Source organism: Molossus molossus, unplaced genomic scaffold (assembly GCF_014108415.1).
Source record: "Molossus molossus isolate mMolMol1 unplaced genomic scaffold, mMolMol1.p scaffold_m16_p_16, whole genome shotgun sequence".
Taxonomy (NCBI): Eukaryota; Metazoa; Chordata; class Mammalia; order Chiroptera; family Molossidae; genus Molossus; species Molossus molossus.
The window spans coordinates 72641942-72660298 of record NW_023425351.1 but is presented as its reverse complement, the minus strand read 5'-3'; positions in this window follow the sequence as shown (position 1 = coordinate 72660298).

The window sequence follows — 18357 nt, the reverse complement described above, 5'->3', positions numbered from 1 at the left end:
CCGGACATCCCGTGGGGATGAGGGAAGGGGATTTGAAGGACGAAGGCCCCGGGGAGCCCAGAGCAGCGGCTCTACATTCACGTGGGGCACCAGGAGGGGAGGGGCTGGGGAGGTGGCAGAAGCAGAGCCTTGTCCTCCCTGAGTCCAGTGCCGCTTCCACAGATCCCGTGATAGTGAAGCTGCTTCCCAGGGCTGAGTCAGCCGGAGCCCGCAGCTGGCTTGAACCTGCACCCAAACCAAGCCCCCCGCCCCGTGAGGGGACGCGTGTGCTTTCTGTCTTCACGCTGGGGTTGCTTTGCGCAGCTGACAGCCTGCACTGTCTCCACCGCATCAGGGTGGCCGTTGGGTGCCCTGTCACCTGTTACCAGTCCCAGTCCCACAGGGGACAGTGGCCAGAGAAGTGGGAACAAGACCCCCAGGGCCTGAGGCACGTGCTGCCCAGGAAGAGGACGGGGCTGAGTCAGAAGCAGCAGGCTGCTTGGCCCGGGTGGTGACGCTCAAGCTGAGACCTGAAGAGGGGGCCCCAGCCGGTGCAAAGGCCCTGAGGCAGAGAAGAGCCTGGTAGAGGCATTCTGATCAGGTCTGGGTGGCACGGAGTCCTTGTGGACACCGCCTCCAAGACGGCATCATCCCCCTGGGGCCAGCTCCCCCTGAAAGGCGGGCACAGTCTGCAGAAGCCCCGCCCATCCACCTGGCCCCTCCAACACTCCTCACGGGACAGTGGGGTCTTTCTCTTAAAGTCCACACCCGACTGGGGCCCTACTCTGCTCAGAACCATTCCAAGGCTCCGGTGCACTTAGGAGTAGACCCCACAGCCAGCTTCCCAGATCCCCCACCCTGGGTGCTCCAGCCACTGGCCATTCTGGGCCCCCCAAACCCACCATGCTCCCTGGGCCTCAGGACCATTGCCCAGGCTGAACCCTCTGCCCGGGACCCCTCCCCCCTCTTTGTCAATCCCCCCAACATCTCTGATCAAATCAGAGACCCCTGCCCGGGGACACAGAGTACCAGCTGGAACCCTCAAATGTTTCCCCATTAAATTCCTCAACAGCTCTTCGTGGGACACGTCACTGTCACGATCTGTTCGCGTGAGTCGGAGTCACGTCCCCCGACGCTGGGAGGGCCCCGTGCTGGCGTCCCGGCATCTCTAGAGCCTGGAACAGTGCCTGGTGTGCGGCAGGCGCGACACACGTGGACAGACTGCTGGACAAGCTCCGGTGAAGGAGGACGCGACTCAGCAAACAAGGTCAGCCTGACTCGGGACACGATTGGGGGCAGAGAAATGACAGGTGGGTGAGCCCCAGGGCAGAGCCAGAGGCTCTCCGGGGGGGTGAGATGCTGGGCGACTTGAAGTCCCTTCCTGGGCCTTCCTTCCCAGAAAAGACCTATGATCAAAAACCCAGAGAGGAAGAGCTGACCTGGGTCACTCAGAACCGCGTGGCATCTGACCTGAAGGCAAAGGGACGGGCACCGCACACGGGGCTCTGGGTGGTGAGATTGTTTCCCACAGGGCGTGGTCAGCAGCTCCACCCTGCTGCCCAAGGGCACCTGGACCCGAACTGAACCGTCCTGGGTGGGTGGCGGGTTCCCCGCTGGTGGGTGGGAAGTGACAGGTAAGCAGTGTGGTTGGGGCCGTGGAGACGCACGTGAGGGGCTGGAGCTGGAGACATCGGGGCAGACTGTCCCTGGTCTCGTGCGGACATGGACGGACGCACGGAAATAGGTAGACACACAGCTGAGAGGACAGAGGCGCCGACCCCAGCACCACAGGCGCCCAGCCTGGACCCGGGTCTCCAGCACAACTTCCAGGACTCCGTGCAGAAGCAGCGGATTCCTGGGCTGGACGGGCACCCTGCCGAGTGGGCCTGGCGCGTCCTGTCCCGTCAGGAAGGAAGGGAGTGCTCACCAGGAAGTGGGGGCGTGTCAGAGGGACAGACACCCCCTGGAGGCGCCCGGCCCAGGCTGGCCGGTCCGGCAACAAGATAAACAACGCGGTCCCCGAGATACAGCCCAGGGAATGCAGCAGCCACCCTTGTGTCCATGCTGATACAGGATCGGGCAAATAAACAAATAAGACCTGACAGAGCTCCAATGCCAAAAATACCCAATAATTCACGGAGATTCTCCGCAGTGAAGGAGGGGAGCGGCTCCCCCACCCTTGGACGTGGGCTGTGCGTCACCTCCAGTCTGGAAAGGGGGCGGGAGGTGCCGTTCCCTGAGGGGCCAGGACGCAGCCACCGCCAGGTGACCACGTCAGCGTCTACCATCCGAGTCGTGTCGACAGGACACGCTCACCTAACCGCAAAGGCCTTTCAAAGGGAGAGGCGACAGGTGTGTGCCCGAGATCAGCGGGAAGGGCTGTTAGGGACCCACGGAACCAGGCAGAGGCCCAAACAGGGTTCTGATGGGCAGACGAGGCCGGGTCTAGGCGAAGGGAGGGACAGTGGCGTCTGCGGCAGGAAGGCCCTCTGTTGGTGCGAACCACGGACGGCAAGGTGCTGATTCTACGGGATGTTTTCAGTGTTCAGTCGGCATCCGTCAGTCCACAGCTGTAACATCTGCTTGGTGTGGTCCGGCAGACAGCTCTTTGGGACAGTTTCTTAAAGCCCCGCCCCGCCCTGCTGTCATTCTGCCCTTTTGTTTAATTCTCACCAGAAGACATTTTTTTATTTTTTGCATTCATCTTCAGATAGAGCGGGGGGTAGAGAGACAGAGAAACATCGACGTGAGAGAGACACATCTAGTGGCTGCCACCCACACAACCCCAACTGGGGCCGGGGACAAACCGCAACCGAGGCACATGCTCCCAGCGGGAACCGAACCCGGGTCTCTCTGGTCTGTGGGCCGACGAGCCAACCACTGAGCCAAACTGGCCAGGGCTCATTTTGCCCTTTGACACCCCAAGGTCTGAGGATCGAGGTGGCGAGCAGCTTCGGCTCCCTTCAGTGTACTTTTCCCACGTGGACTCCAGGCGTACGGTGAGGAGGACGGCCGTTCGCTGTGGGGTCTTCCTCCTGGAAACGCAACCCCAGTCTGGTCGTGAGAAACACATCCGACAGACCCTGAAACATCTGGTCCTCGGGACGCTCAAGGTCATCCGGAGCGAGAAGCCTGGGAAACTCACAGCCGAGGGGAGTCTGCTCCCGAAACCGAGAAAGGGACTAGGTAAGAGCTGAGGGGACCGGGGTAAAGTAGGGAGCTCAGCTGATGAGCAGGGACCGATCCTGACTGCGACTGTAACCCACGTATCGAAGGAACAGAAGATGTCAATAATAGCAGACGCTGGGTGTGGGGTGGAGGGGACTCTGTACTATCTTTTTCTGTAAATCTAAAACTGTTCTAAAATTAAACCTTTATTTTTAAAAACCCACAGTGTGTTACATCAACGTAAGTAAATCAGAGAAAGTACTGGTGTCCTTATAAGAGAAAGGAGAGAGAGAGAGGCTTGGAGACACATTGTGTCTGATTCGATCCTGGACCTACCTTCAGAACCTCATTGAACCCTGATCCCCGCCCCAAGACACCCCCACCCCATCACACTGGGGGTAGGGTTTCCTCCCCGGGGAAACACTATATTCATGCCATAGCAGCCTCCAAAGACCTGTGTGGCTTCAGGCCAGTCTCTCAACCTCTCTGGGCCTATTTTGCTTATTTTTAAAACAGCTGTGGCCACATCGTTTGCTTCCTAGAGCTGCTGGGACGGAAGGATCGATGTGCACGCATCCACCTGATGGAATTCCCAGGAAGGCCGAGAGTTCTGTGCCCCACACTGTGCACGGGGCAGGCTGATCACAGACCCGAGCTCAGTGCCAAGTGCACACCACACCAGGGGCAGCCCCCTCACCTTGCTTTCAGCCCCCCACTACCTGTCACACCCCTCGGCCCTCACTGCAGCCCTGGGAGGGAGGTCTGGCAGGGCCGACACCCCATTTTCTGTTGGAGACACTGTGGCCCAGGGACGGGAGTGAACTGTCTCCAGGAATCACCCTCACTTCTCAGAGTCAGGGCTCCCCCTCCATGCTCCTCTAGACACCTGGGCTCAGCAGTCCCCCCATCTTCTCCCCGCTGATTCCCTCCCACACAGCCATGGCCCTCGTCAGCCGTATTTCTCAGGCCAGTCCAGAAGTCTACGGTTAGTGATGACCATCACTCCCTGACCAACCCTCCATGCTCGGGGCAGACAACAGCCACCTCCACTCACCAATGGGCATATGAGCCCCTCCTTCCGCATGGCTAGTGTCTGAGCTGTGTGACCTTGGGCAGGCCACTCAGCATGAAGTGCAGGTGGCAAGCGTGACTTCCCGGAGCTGCTGCCTGGGGCCCATGGGCTCGTCCATGTGAACACCCCACTCAGCGCCCAACCTAACAGGCTCTCAAGATGTTTTGTAAATAGATTTTTCCTCCTTTATGGCGAGTCCAGGGGGCATTCTGGAGACAGGCCTCTGCCTTCAGCGTTAAGCACAGAAGAATCACTTAAAATATAAAAATAACATTTTTATGGTTATTAAAGTAATAAGCATTGATTGAAAAAAAAAAAAACCCGTAAAATAAAAAACTAAGACAATACCTGAAGGAATGATGAACCGGAGGAAAATTATGAGCAGCTCATCTGCTAGAGCTATTAAGATGTTGGTAAATAGGTTTTTAAGTTGCATATTCTATATTATTCTTATTTTCTAGAGAGCTGGAGAGAGCCGCAGTGATGGGGAGAGAGGGTTACAAAGTGGCCCCACCGCGGACCCGCTGCCCATGCTGCCTTGCGGCCACACCACCGCCGGGGACATCTTCGCACGTCGATAAACCACACCCTCGGCGCCACCGTCCCCTCCGTGACGTGCCGCGGTCCGTGCAGGCGCCTTCGCCGACAGACACTCCGCCCGTTCCCAGCTTCCTACAAACAGAGCTGATAGTGCGGGAGCCCGGTGAGCGGCACCCCAACATGCACATCGGCGGGTGTCCAATTACTTTGCTCCAACACATCCCAGAAGGAATCGCTGGGTCCAGGGAGTGAGCATTTTCAAACCTCCTGTGGCACAGGCCAAATGACCTTCCACGAACAAGTCGAATGACACCCAGAGTGTGGTCGGAGCGTGAGGGCCTGGTCCCCGATCTCCCTGCCCTTCTCCCGCCAGGTCCAGGAGGGGACGGAGCTGGACGCGCCAGAGCTGATACAGTGTGGGAACAGGCGGGGTCGCATGTCTGTGGGCCGGCGTTCCTTCCCTCGGTGGAGTCACTTGTTGGCGTCTTGGTCCATGTCTCTTTTGGAAGTTTTAATCTAATAGGTATTTGGAGCTCATTTTATTTTTGTTGACAAAGGGATGGATACAAAGAAAACCAGTCCTGAGTTAGAATTGTCCTACAGTTCACGCTCTCAGAGGGGAAAGAGACAATACATGCACACACACTCAGACACACTTACATGCCAACACACACATACATGTAGGCATACACACATGTTCACTGGCGCGCACACACACGCTCACTGGCACACACATGTGTTCACTGGCACACACACGTGCTCACTGGCACACATGTCACTGGCACACACGTGCTCACTGGCACACATACACGTACTCACTGGCACACACACATGCTCACTGGCACACACACACATGCTCACTGGCACACACACGTACTCACTGGCACACACACACATGCTCACTGGCACACACACACCCTTTGCCATGCCTATGTGCATTTCTCACTCCACGTGAACCTCCGGGGTGACCCACCTTCCCTAGGTGTGAAGAGGGGAAACTGAGGCACGGAGAGCAACCTGCCCAGCCGCTCAGTGCTGAGGACAGACGACAGTGGTCAGAGGCCTTCACGACTGCCGAGGCTGACTGGCAGGGTCTCGAGGGAGGACTGGGGTGCGGCCGGGAAGGTTTCAGGCAGGAGCAATGCAAAGGGCACGGGCATGTGGAGAGGGGCCTGGAGCGGCGGAGGCAGAGCAGGGGGGCAGTGACAGGGGCCACCCACACCCTCCCTTCCCACTGGAAACCACGATCCTCCTGCGTCTCTGTCCTGTGGGAGCTCCGCCGGCTCATGGCTGAGAAAGGATCCTGCGAAGGGACGTGTGGGACAAATGTCAGCTGCTGTTATTTTCTCTTTCCGCCACCGCAAGCTACTTAGCAGTGAAGGGCTCCTTGGAACGCCCGCTGTTGACAAGAAGGAGAGAGGGGGCGAAGGCATAAGTCACCGAGACGGAAGGATTGGGCACAAAGCTGCCTGGGAAGCAGGGCTCCTCATGAATTCCACGATGAAATATTCATGGGCCTCTGCCCCGCCTCCCCGGAGCTGCGGCTCCCGGAGCTGCCCGCATGGTGTGGCGGGGGCATGGTGGTGGCCCTGGGCTGCTGGCGCTGGGATCTGATCTTACACGTGGGCGAGAGGAAGCCACTGCCCCTCGCGAGGGTCCCTGAGTGAGGGTCGGTCCATGCCAGCTCCATGGGTCAGCGGGGCACAGCGGGGCCAGGTAGAGGGCGTGGCTGGCAGGTGGCGGCACCCACAGTGCGCTCCTGTGGGGGGGGGGGAGCAGGCTAAGCGGAGAGCGGGCTCTTCACCCCATCAGGGGCCCCGTCAGTGTCAGTGGGTGCCGTGAGAGGAGCTGAGACTTTACCCCCACCCCACAGTAATGGGGAGAGCCCCTCAGATGCCCACAGAGAAACCCGGATGCCTACCACCCACCCACCCCTGGGGGAGAGGACGCAGTACCACCTTCTGCTCCAAGAACAGTGCCCGAAGTCAGCCGAAACAGGTTTAAATGAGACCGGTCTACACCGTAACACTGAAAACGTCAGGGTTTTCATCAAAAAACGTTCATCAGACCAAGACCCAGGAAGACCTCAGCCTGAAGGACAGGGACGTCGCGGACGCCCACGCGAGACGGCGGGGGGGAGAACTCCTCAGCACACGTCAGGAAGCACTCCGGTGAGAAATCACCAACAACATGTCACACATTACAGAGTGAGAAGCGCTCACAAAGAAACAGAAGTGCTAAAGAAGCCAAATGGAAATTTTAGAACTGAAAAAACATAATAACTAAGATTAAAAAAAACACAAATTCGGTGGATGAGCTCGGCGGCGGAACGGAGGGGACAGAGAGAAGAATCTGTGAGCTGAGAGGCCGAGCCAGAGAAATGGCCCAGTCTGGACGGAGACAGAGCGAGCCAGGGCCCGGGCCTGCGGGGTGTAACCAGAGTTCCCCGGCGGAGTCCCAGGAGGACCGAGGGCTGCTCTGTCCTCTAGAAAATAACGGCTGAAAACGTCTAGAACCAGGCAAGACGTAAACATACACGTTCAAGGTGAGTGAACCCCAAACAGGAAAAACCCACGAAAATCCACACGCAGACACATCCTCATCAAACTTCTGAAAATGAAAAAGAAGAGAAGCCCTGGCCAGTTTGGCTCAGCGGTTAGAGCGTCGGCCTGCGGTCCAGAGGGACCCGGGTTCGGTTCCCGCTAAGGGCATGTACTTCGGTTGCAGTTTGTCCCCGGCCCTGGTTGGTCGTGCGGGTGGCAGCCACTCGATGTGTCCCTTTCACATCGATGTTTCTCTCTCTCTCTCCCTTCCTCTCTCTCCCTCCCACTCTGTCTGTACAAAAAATGGAAAAATATCCTCGGGTGAGGATAAAAAAAAAAAAAAAAAAGACGAGAATATGGGGAACCAGGCGGAGAACAAGGCTTCGCGGTCTGGGGGGACAATGACGACGACAGTGGGTTTCTCATCAGGAATCACGGGGGCTGGAAGGAAATGCTTTCGAAGACCGGAAGGAGAGGACTGTGGGCCCGAGTCGCACATCCAGGGGACACGTCCCTCGGAGGGAGAGGGAGCTGGAGCTGTCTCCGGCGGAGGGAAACCGGAGGTTCCCACGCGAGAGACACCGGCGAGAGGTGTTCTCCAGGCAGAACCGAGGCAAACGGGGGAAACCGCGCAGCATCGGGAAGGAAGGAGGGACAGGGGAAAATACGCTAAACATTTTCCCGCTCCTGCTAAGCTTCCTGAGTGATGTCGGAGAGTCGAAGCAAATACTGTAACCCGGAGGCTCTACACTGTGTACAGAAAACACCGTAAGCGGTTGCTGTAAATAGCAGAGCCGACCACGCAGAAAGGGGGCGGGCTCTGTGCTGGACGCACTGCAGGACGAGGACGCTGGGCGCGTGGCTGTGCGTGGACTGGAGCACCCGCCACAGATCGCTGTGACGTGGCACTGGGAAAGCGCTGGGCCCCTCCTGCCCGCCCCTCCCCTGGCTGCCCTGAGACTGGCGCGTGGTTAGACCGTCCTGCTCTGCCTTCACCCCCAGAATCACCCGAGCCGGGTTTCAGGCCCCTCCGGGGCTCACTTCTGGCCAAGGAGGGAGCACCTGAGTGTGCACATTACGAGCATGTATGTTAAGGCAGATCGGGAACATTAGGTCACAATCATAGACGATGATGTCTGGGTCTCAACAAAATAAAGCTGCTTCTAACGACAAGGCTGCACACACCCAGAGCGGGCTGGGCACGGGAGGGGGGCCCGTGGGCGGCGGGTTCCCGTGCCTACAGCGCCCCGACAGGCTCGGCGCCCACCTGTTGGGGAGGGGCTGGGCGGGGCCTCCTTGGCCTCTGCTAGTCAGATTAGACGCCTCTGCTTCTGCTTCCACCGCCTCCAGATTTTAGGGGGACTGTTTTAGGGGAGTGTTTCGCATTTTCTTACAAAAGTTTCGCTGTGGGCAAGTGACATAAATAAATATTGGGTTAAAAACCAATTAGGGCCCTGGACCCTGTGGCTAAGTGGCTAGAGAGTGGGCCCTACACTAAAGGTCACGGGTTCAATTCCCGGCCAAGGGCCCGTACCTGGGTTGCAGGTTCGATCCCCAGCCTCGGTTGGGTCTTACAGGAGAGAAACCAATCAACATCAATGTTTCTCTCTTCCTCTCCCTCCCTTTCTTCCACATCTAAACATCAGTGGGAAAATACCCTCAGGTGAGGACCAACAACAACAAAAATAGATGCACTTGCACAAGGGAACAGCACTCAGACCCTACTGCTTTCCCCCTTACTAATTGTGCCTGTCACAAACGGCCACGTCGAGCCTTGTCATGACACAGTCCGGCCCCAGCGGCCGCCTCTGCCGACGGTGCCCGCCAGGTGGCCGCTTCCTCCCCGCCTGGTGGTCGGCTCTCAGGACACGCAGCCCCTGGAGAGGGCCCAGCCAGGTCCGGCACGTGTTTTTTTGGTCTAGATTCCTCTTCCTAACTGGAATACTTTCCCTTCAGCCTGAATAATTACTTTAACCTTGTGCGGTGCAGACCTCCTGGTGAAGAAAGCGCTCATTGAGGGCAGTTTTTCCTCCTCTCTGGTCCTTCCGGGGCTTTGACTGTAAGACACTAGACCTTGCAATCGGTTGCTTTGTCCTACAGACTGGGCAGGGGAGGCAGCCCAGTGCCCTGACTGCAAGACAGAGGCTGACAGTGGATTAAACAAAGCCCAGCCCTGAGGTGCCGAGACTCACCTCGAACATGGCGATGGAGGCAGGTGGAAAGGAGAGGCTGGGGCGCACCCCGCAAGCAGGACTCGAAAGGAAAGGGGGGTGTTTATGTTCCTTTCCGCTCAGGCGCCCTCAGCATGGAAGAACCACAGACCACGTAACGGGGAGCGTCCTCCCCGGGCACACACGCCAACGTAGCCACAAACTAACCGACAGCAGAGCTTCGAAAGCGACGGAGAAAAGAACGGAGAGAACCGAGAGGAGAGAGAGGGGCAAATCCGGTCACAGCTGGAGCCGCCAGCACGCCCTCCCGGCTGCAGAACGACAGGGCAGGAACCGGCACGGACGGGACCCAGCAGCGCCTCCACCAGTGGGACCCAGGACAGCCGCCCACCAACAGGACACCCGTTCTCGTCAAGTGCCCACATCACGTCCCACGCAGACCGTGCCCCGGGTCCCAAGACAAACCTCAACGGCTTATAGCCGATCTGGGTCCCCGGGCGTCCTCCAGCTCAGGGGAAATCAGTAACCGAAGCGGCAGGACACTGCAAACACCCGGAAACTACTCCCGCGTGTCCGAGAGGACACGTCAACAGAGGACACTCGGTGTCTCCATCTGCAGCACAGAAAGCACGATGCTCACGGGGTTATGATGAGGACACTGTTGAAGGGCCCGTGAAACGGCCCCGGTCCAGTCGGCTGCTTGCTGTGTGACCCTGGATACCAATTTAGCCGCTCTGTGCTGTGTGTCCCCCCGTCAAGTGAGGACAGTACGGCCGGTGCCTCCGAGCTGTCGTGAGACCTCACTAGGTGAGTGTTCGTAGAGCCGTCAAGTGCTGCCTGCGCTACGGAAGGGCGGGACCCGTCCGCTGCGGCCGCTGGTCAGAAACCTCCGGTGCCGGGCCTTCCACAGACTGAGCACCACGGGAAACTGAGGCAGGAAGGAGGCCCCTCCAACTCGGCCCAGGTTTAGCCTGAAGGAAACATGCTGACCCACCCCTGGGGCAGCTCCGTCCTCCACATACTCATCTTCTGTCCTGTTCCGTCTCCTATTTGCATTTTCCTTTGATTAACAGTTTTAATAAAGAAACATAATGTGTGCTTCACAGCAAAAATCAAAGTACGGGGGTGTGAGCAACATCTCCTGAAGAAACTGGCTGGAGCAATGTTGTCTGCTGCTCCCCGCCTCCACCCCCAAGGCACCGACATGCCCCGAGGGGGGTCCAGACCCCACAGTCAAGGCCAAGATGCAGATCTGGGAGAGAACCCTTTCTCTGGGTCCTACTCAACCTGACAGCTGCCCCCTGCCTGCCCGGCTCCATCAGAGACACCTCACCCGCCCGGCCCCGTCAGAGACACCCCACCCGCCCGGCCCCGTCAGAGACACCCCACCCGCCCGGCCCCATCAGAGACACCCCACCCGCCCGGCTCCATCAGAGACACCCCACCCGCCCGGCCCCATCAGAGACACCCCATCCGCCCGGCCCCATCAGAGACACCCACCCGCCCGGCCCCATCACAGACACCCCACCCGCCCGGCCCCATCACAGACACCCCACCCGCCCGGCCCCATCACAGACACCCCACCCGCTCAGAGACGTTAGCTGGGGTGGGAGGGGCTGGCTGCACAGTGAACATGTCAAGCTCCGGCACTAGCTCAGCTGAGGCAGTAACCTCACAGGCTCTGTTCTCCCAAAGCTACTGGAGTTTGGGCAGCTGAGGACTAACAGTACTTCAGGGGCAGACTCAGTGCAGTGGCCAGAGGGACCCCAGGGTGGGGTACACTCTGTTCCCAGCCTCAGATGGATGCCTCATCCTGACCCCTCACCCAGTCCCCAGAAAGTCACACTGAGCCCTGACCCTGGTCACAGGCTGAGCCCTGGCCCTGGTCACAGGCCAGATTATAGGCCCTGATTCTAGTTATACACATAAATCTTAACCCCCAGCCAACTGAAGACTGTGTCCAAGGCAGGGTGGTGGACTGGGGCGGCCGGGAACAGCCCTTTCTCTGTTGGCCGCAGTGCGGGACGCTGTGTCCTTGGGACACTTCAGCAAGATGGCGTGGCGCCCACTGTGGCCCTTGGTCACATTGGGCTCTGGTGGCCTGCGTGGCTCACAGCCCCCCAGCCACTGCCCCCAGGCCCCTGGCTCCGGCTGTCTCTCCTCTGCCCCTGCTCCTCGTGGCCACGTTGGAGCGAGAAGTTCAGGAGACGCTCCGAAAAGAAATGCTTTCTGCTGCGGGCCTGACACAGCTCCACATTAATCACCGGTGTCCGGAGAGTCATCTCCGTTCCAGGAACGAAGGTCCACGGTGCAGCTCGCCCTCCAGCGCGCGTCAAGGTCAGCCCTTCGCCTCTGCTCCTCCGAAGCATGGGCTCCGGGCCTGGGGTGTATGGGGAATCCCAGGGGTCCCCGGGCTCAGGGCGACGGGTGCTGGTGCAGGACCTGCGCCCGGCGCACCCCTCCTCCGGGTGCAGTTAACGCCCGGGACCCCGCTGGGGCGCGGGGTGACACGAACAGCGATACGGATCGTTGCGCCGACGTCAGCTGCTGCTGGACCGCTCCCGGTCGCCGGCTCAGGCGGGCGCTCGGTTCTGCGGGGAGGGCGCCAGGCCAGGGGAGACCGTCGCCCGAGCCCGGCACGCGCTTCACGCCAGCCTGTGGGGGTCTGGACCCAGAGCCGGGTCTCCCCTGGTCCTGCTCTCGGTCTCCCAGGGAGCCCGGCGGCTGGGACCAGCATCATGACTCAGGCTCGGGGCCAGATGAGAACAGGGGCCCCTGCTTCTGAATTAAGAATTTCAGCGCGGCGGCGGGGCCGTGAACCGGCGGAACCCTGCCCTGCTGGTCGCCTCTCCACGCTGCCTCAGTTTGCTCGTCTGCGAACTGGGTAGATGCAACATGAGCCAGCCACGCAGCCACGGCCTGAACACCACGGGACACAGCAACTCGACCTCAGCACCCGGGGACGTGTCCCAACCTCAGGGGGGAGGAGTTCAGGCAGCCGCTGTCTTGGGATTGGACACACAGGGTCATCAAAGCTCTGGGCAGCGAGTTGGGGAGGGGAGTGTGCAGGGAGCCGGAGCCGGTCCGCGGGCTCAGAAGAACCGCACACGCACGGCCGACTCGCAGAAAAAGCGCCAACAGGCTCCCCCGCGCCCGGTCCAGTGCGCAGCTCACGTGGCCCTTTCAAGTCCAGCAGGCTGGGGCCGTGCTCAGCGTGGAGGGTCAGGGGATGACACGCGGGGTCTCCCTGACTCCGGCTTCCCTGGGGTGGAAGGGCCGGAGGTGACTGAGTGTCGGGGCTTAAAAGGCTGCGGGCCGAGATGAAAGAGGCACATCCAGACGGCAGAAGTGCCACAGGCTGATGAGAGCAGCCCTGCGCAGGCGACCACAGGAAGGCCAGAGGCAGGGGAGGGTCCAGCCGAAGCCAAGTCAGACCCAGGCTGTGGTTCTAACTGGCCGTTCTGTCCCCGCCCCCAGGGACGGTGCGGAGCCTGGCTCCCGGCCCGCCGAGGGGCTCCCGAGGCCTGAGCGCGGCCGGCAGACGCTGCCTTTGCGGGAGCTGCTTGCTATTCCATGCCTGGCCCCCATCACAGCTGGCTCGGCCTGAGAGTGGAGAGGGGCCGACCTAATTGCACTAATGGTTTGTAATCAGACGTGATCGGGTGTTTGCACACAGGAGCGTGCGGAGCTGCAGGTGTGGAAGGCGAGTCCCCGGGGGCTCCCAGCGGCTCAGCTTGCCTGCCAGCTGAGAGATCGGGGTCCCCCTCTGAGTGCTTGCAGCCTCCCCTGGGCCTTCCCCGCTGTACAGAAAGTCCAGGTGTCTGCATATCCTCAAAGCAGGTTTCCAGGTTTCTCGGTCCCCACCAGCTACGTCTGCCGTTGACTCCCGGTCTCTCAGGCCAGTGCCTTGGAGAGAGCAAAGCATGCCGCCTCCACCCACGTGGGCGACCGAGTCACCCCCGGAGCCGGGTTCTGAGTGGCACCTAGTGCTGCACCCCAGGGGTAGCTGCTCTACCTTCCTGCTGAGTGGCAGGAGCCCTGCACGGATCTGCACCCTCTCCTGGCTGGCGGTGGAGCCCAGCCCACGCCTGAGACCAGCTGGGGGACCCCGCTCATCCTCTGCCCAAGCACCCCTGTCTCTGAAACCTTTCTGGCCTCCCCAGGGAGGCCCCAGGACTCCCTTGCACCCCCAGAATGACCTGCATTCATCCCTCTGGCAAATACATGATCCCACCCCTGAAGCCTCACGCCAGGCTCTGGGGAGAGGGGACTGGAGAGTAGCAGCCTCGGGGGCTCAATCCGAGAGAACAGGCGGAGAGGGAGCCCCGTGAGCAGAGGCTGCTGCCTTTGGCCCCAACCCAGACCAGCAGGGACACAAATATGCACAGTCGTTTGCATGTATTTAAGAAGCCGTGGGGTTCCGAGCAAACATTTGAGGAGAAAAAAAAAATCCATAGCTGAAGAAGGAAGCCGAAACAGGATGGCGGGGGCAGGGGTGGAAGGGGACCCTCCTGAAGAGACCAGCCACCGTTCCAGGGAATTAGACAACAGAATTACGTTTTCAAAAAACAGCCACTAAAAATTAAAGGCAAAACAAACCCAATGAACCTAGCGCCGTATCCAGTCGTTAGCGTTACAAGCTGGGAAGGAAGCATTTAAGGTGAATTGGAAACGGTGATTTTGTAGTATGACACCGAGGGTTGCACCCTCAGGGCAGAAGGGAAAAAGTCACGAAGAGAAAAACCTCTGATGAGTCTCAGCAGCCACACTGTCACTCACAATATTGGTATTGTTGCTCCGGCACTGTATTTACATACAGATAGAACGCTTGCGTGCCCTTAGGAGCGAAGTCTGTCCCTGTGACAGAGAGAAGACCTGACGTCCCGGAGTGAAATCTGGTCGGCCGCCATCAGACCGACGCTTTCAACCTTGCAGAAGAAATGCAGGTGTGTGAGGAAGGACGCGGAAACGAAGACCGACCCGGGAGCAGGGTGCTCCCACCCCAGGGCCCTGGGCTCCCGGGAGAAACGGCCGGATCCAGAGCTGGGCTGGGAGCCGGGAGCTTCATGGACCCGAGGGCCAGGCCGTGGCCGAGGACTCGGGGGTCGTGCAGAGGGACCTGGCGCCAAGTAGGAGAGCTTCCCACAAGCCGAAGCAGGGAACTCTCAGTGCCAATGCACTGAAACTGATCAAATGCGCCCAAGGTCCTGAGTTCGAAAACGAAGAGGGGGGAGGGGCGTGGGCGGATGCAGGACGACTGGCTCCTTATTTTGAAATCGAGTCAATAGCAAGAACCGCGCACAACCCTGGCTGTGCTTCCTCGAGGAACGTGGTCCCAGTTCCCAACACTTGGGGGGCAGGCGCTTCTTTGGGGGGAAGTGGTCAGCCAGTGAACTCAGAAGGAGTGGCGGGCTTTATCCGCACCGCCCGGCGGTTCCCTGAGGAGCGAGGGCGTGGGAAGGAGGACACGGAGAAAGAGACCGACCAGCAGATGCTGCGCGTCCCCGAGGGATGAGGGACGAGGGACGACACCCTGGCGCTGACCCGCCCCTTCACAGGGGGCAGGGATAGAAGCAGGGACTTCAGGAAGTCTCCTCCTCCCCCACCAAAGGACAGACGATGAGATTCCCTCCATGAATAAATTACAAAGGAAAAAAGCAAAAGAGAGAGATGGCGGGGGCGTCTGAGAACGCGGAGATTTGGGAGACTTATCTATCGTCGGTGTGAATGTTATTTTGAGAATAATTTTAATAAAAACTGGGCAACGCCATCTGTGATGCAGCCAGGGGAGCTCGAACCCGCAGACACGGGGCTCTGCTGAGGAGGGTCCCCTCCTTCGGGGGGTGTCGGGGTTTTCAAAGCCTCGTCCTTCAGAGACGCCCTGGGAAATGTCCGCTCCCCGTGGGGTGACACGGGAACCGCGTACTGTATCGCCGCTGCCGATGGGCGGTGATTTGTTCTGGAAAGAGAAGGGCGGAGGGAGCAGAGCTGTCTGCAGGGCATGGCGCCTGCTCGGGTGCGAGAAGGACCCGAAGAGCCGCCGGACGCTGACACGAGCGTCGGAGGAGCAGCTGGGGAGGCGGGGGCGACCTTTCGAGCGTCACTCTCGGTGACGTTCACCTTCGTGGAGAAAGCTCACGGTCCCCATCACCCCAAGGCCGGCGTCACAAAGGAGACGGGGCCCACATGTCACCGAACACGGGCCGGAGCTGGACCACTCTGGGCCCCACCACCGGTCAAGGGTTCTAGTCAACAAAATCCAGGATCCGGGCCCGCCAGTGGCTTCAGCACCTCCGTGTACGGGGAGACGGAGAGGAACCCGCAGGCGGGGCCTTCGTGGCAGAACATGTTCCACTCGGACCCCGAACCCACGAGCTTTCAGAAAATGGACCACGAGGGGCCGCGAGCTGGGCGGCGCCGGGGACTCACACGGAGCAGTCGCTGCTGTTTTAGGGATGACAATGGTAGGTGCTTGTGTTTCTGACAGGAACTCCTGTTTCCCGGGCACGTGTCGAAATCGGTGGAAATTCGACGCGCTGGAGCCTGTGGTGAGGCGGGTGGGTCGGGCCACAGTGGTTCCGACCTGCCACCTGGTGACAGTTGGGTCGGTTCTCTCTACTTCCACCCGGTGGGGAATTTTCTGTAATGACTCTAGTCATTCTGATCCTGTTTATAATAGTAATTACTTTTCAAAGAGAGCTCGTGGGGAGGCCTTCAGGGGTGACGTGTCTGCGGGAAAGTGCAGGACTGATCCCCAGGCAGTGGGTTCAGGGGACCCTGGCCGTTTGTCCCAAAGCAGAGGCGCACTCTGAGGGCGACAGGATGAGCGGGGGGAGGCGGGGCGTGAGGTGCTCCGGACCTGAGAGGGAGCCGGCGCCCGTCAGATGGCAGCTCGGGAAAGGTCAGGACAACTGTGCAGGGCCGGGAGAGGGACATGGGCCAGGGAGCCCGCACGGACCCAGACAGACAGCCGCCGAGCTCGGCCTGCTGCTCCCTCCCTCGCCCTCTGGCACTGGGCTAATCTCACGAGCTCAGATCGGTCCCACCTGCCAAGGGCACCTTCACCCAGGGACAGGATGGCCAGGGCGCCTTCCCAGAGTCCCAGTCCGCCCACAACTGGCCCACAAAGAGCCCAGAGCGAGGTTCCTCCTTCCCACCAACCTCCTCGGACTTTCCTGGGCTGGTCACACCAGGCAGACAGCGTAGGACAGTCCCCGGGACCTCAGAGGATGTGAGCACCCACGCTCCAGTGCAGGACGGTGGGAGGCACAGGTCGATGCTTTATTCCGGGGGGAGGGGGGTGCAGAGCGGCCCCGCCAGGCAAGGAGCGGCCAGATGTGAGCCGGGGTTCTCCTTCTCCCCAGACACCCTGCAAAGACCAGCGGAGCCGCCACACACCCCGGGGTCTGCGCTTCCACGCGCTGTCACTCACGGCCGGCTCGCTTGATTTTCAACTCACATGAATCATCTCAAGTACATCATCTCGCTTTATGGCCCCCAAACAAAGGCGCCCCAATTTGCCGCACTGGTGATTTTCAGTATGAAAGGAGAAGAAACAAAATAAGTGGAAGACAGATTTTTTTTTATACCAGTGAGAAATGATGTGGAAACCACAGCCCGTGTCCCTGCACGTAAAGCCCCAGCTCACACCTGCCCAGGACGGAGTCCTGCCCCGGACACAGCACCAGAGCTGTCTCCATGGTGAAGTCGGGAACAGGCGCCCTCTGGGACAGGGACCCACCGACTCAGCCACCTGGGACGTATGTGACCCTGTCCAGCCATCAGGATCCCAGGTTCAAAGAGGTGCGGGACTTGCCTAAGTCACCAAGCAGAGCATGGAGTTGAGTCCCATGCCCACCCTCTCTCCTCCGGACGCCATCCCACCGAGGGCCTTGCTCCCAGGGTGAAAGCCTTCCGTCGGGGTGACCCCTGCCCCAGCCCTGTGGAGGCTCTCTTGGCTCAGAGGAACCGAGGACCGGGGTCTCCCTCCAGCCAGGACGTGATGGCGTGGGTTAGTTTCCCTGGAAGAGTGCGGTTCAAGGTCCCCTGCCTCGGTCAGCTCAAGCTCTACAACACATCAGCACAGACGGGGCTTGAACAATGACACTTACTGTCAGTTCTGGAGGCTGGGAGTCCAAGATCAAGTCCGGTGCGTTTGGTGGGAGCCCCTCCCCGGTTCATAAACAGTAACTGCTCCCTGTGTCCTTGCTGGGGCAGAGGGGCGAGGAGGACCTCTGGGGTCCCTTCTGTGAGGGCGCTAATCCCATCCAGGGGCTCCACCCTCATGACCTCAGCTCCACACTGGGGTCTGAGTTTGGGTTGGGGGGAGGACCTAACATTCAGCCCCTAACAACCTCCCTCCACGTCCTCTCCTCCCCACCCCGGTTCTCCCCCTGCTCAGGAAGCAGGTGGCTGTGGTCATTAAAATTTCCACAGAGCCCTGACCGGTTTGGCTCAGCAGTTAGATGTCGGCCTGCGGTCCAGGGAGACCAGGTTCGGTTCCCGCTTAGGGCACGTACCTCGGTTGTAGTTTGTCCCCGGCCCTGGTTGAGTCATACGGGTGGCAACCACTCAATGTGTCCCTTTCACATCGATGTTTCTCTCTCTCTCTCTCCCTCCCACTCTATCTGAACAAAAAAATGGAAAAATGTCCTCGGGTGAGGATAAAAAAGAAAACATCATACACACAGCACACCTGCACCTTCTTCACCTGCCCAGACCCCCTTCGCCTTCCCCTCCCAGGCTTGGGTCTGGTACCACCACCTCCAGGAAGCCCCCTGCCCATTTTTGCACTTCCGGCTCCATCAGGTGTGCGGGACCAGGCCTACCCATCTTCCTGATCCACGAACCCGCCCGCAGCCTGGACCAGCTTGCAGCCACTCTG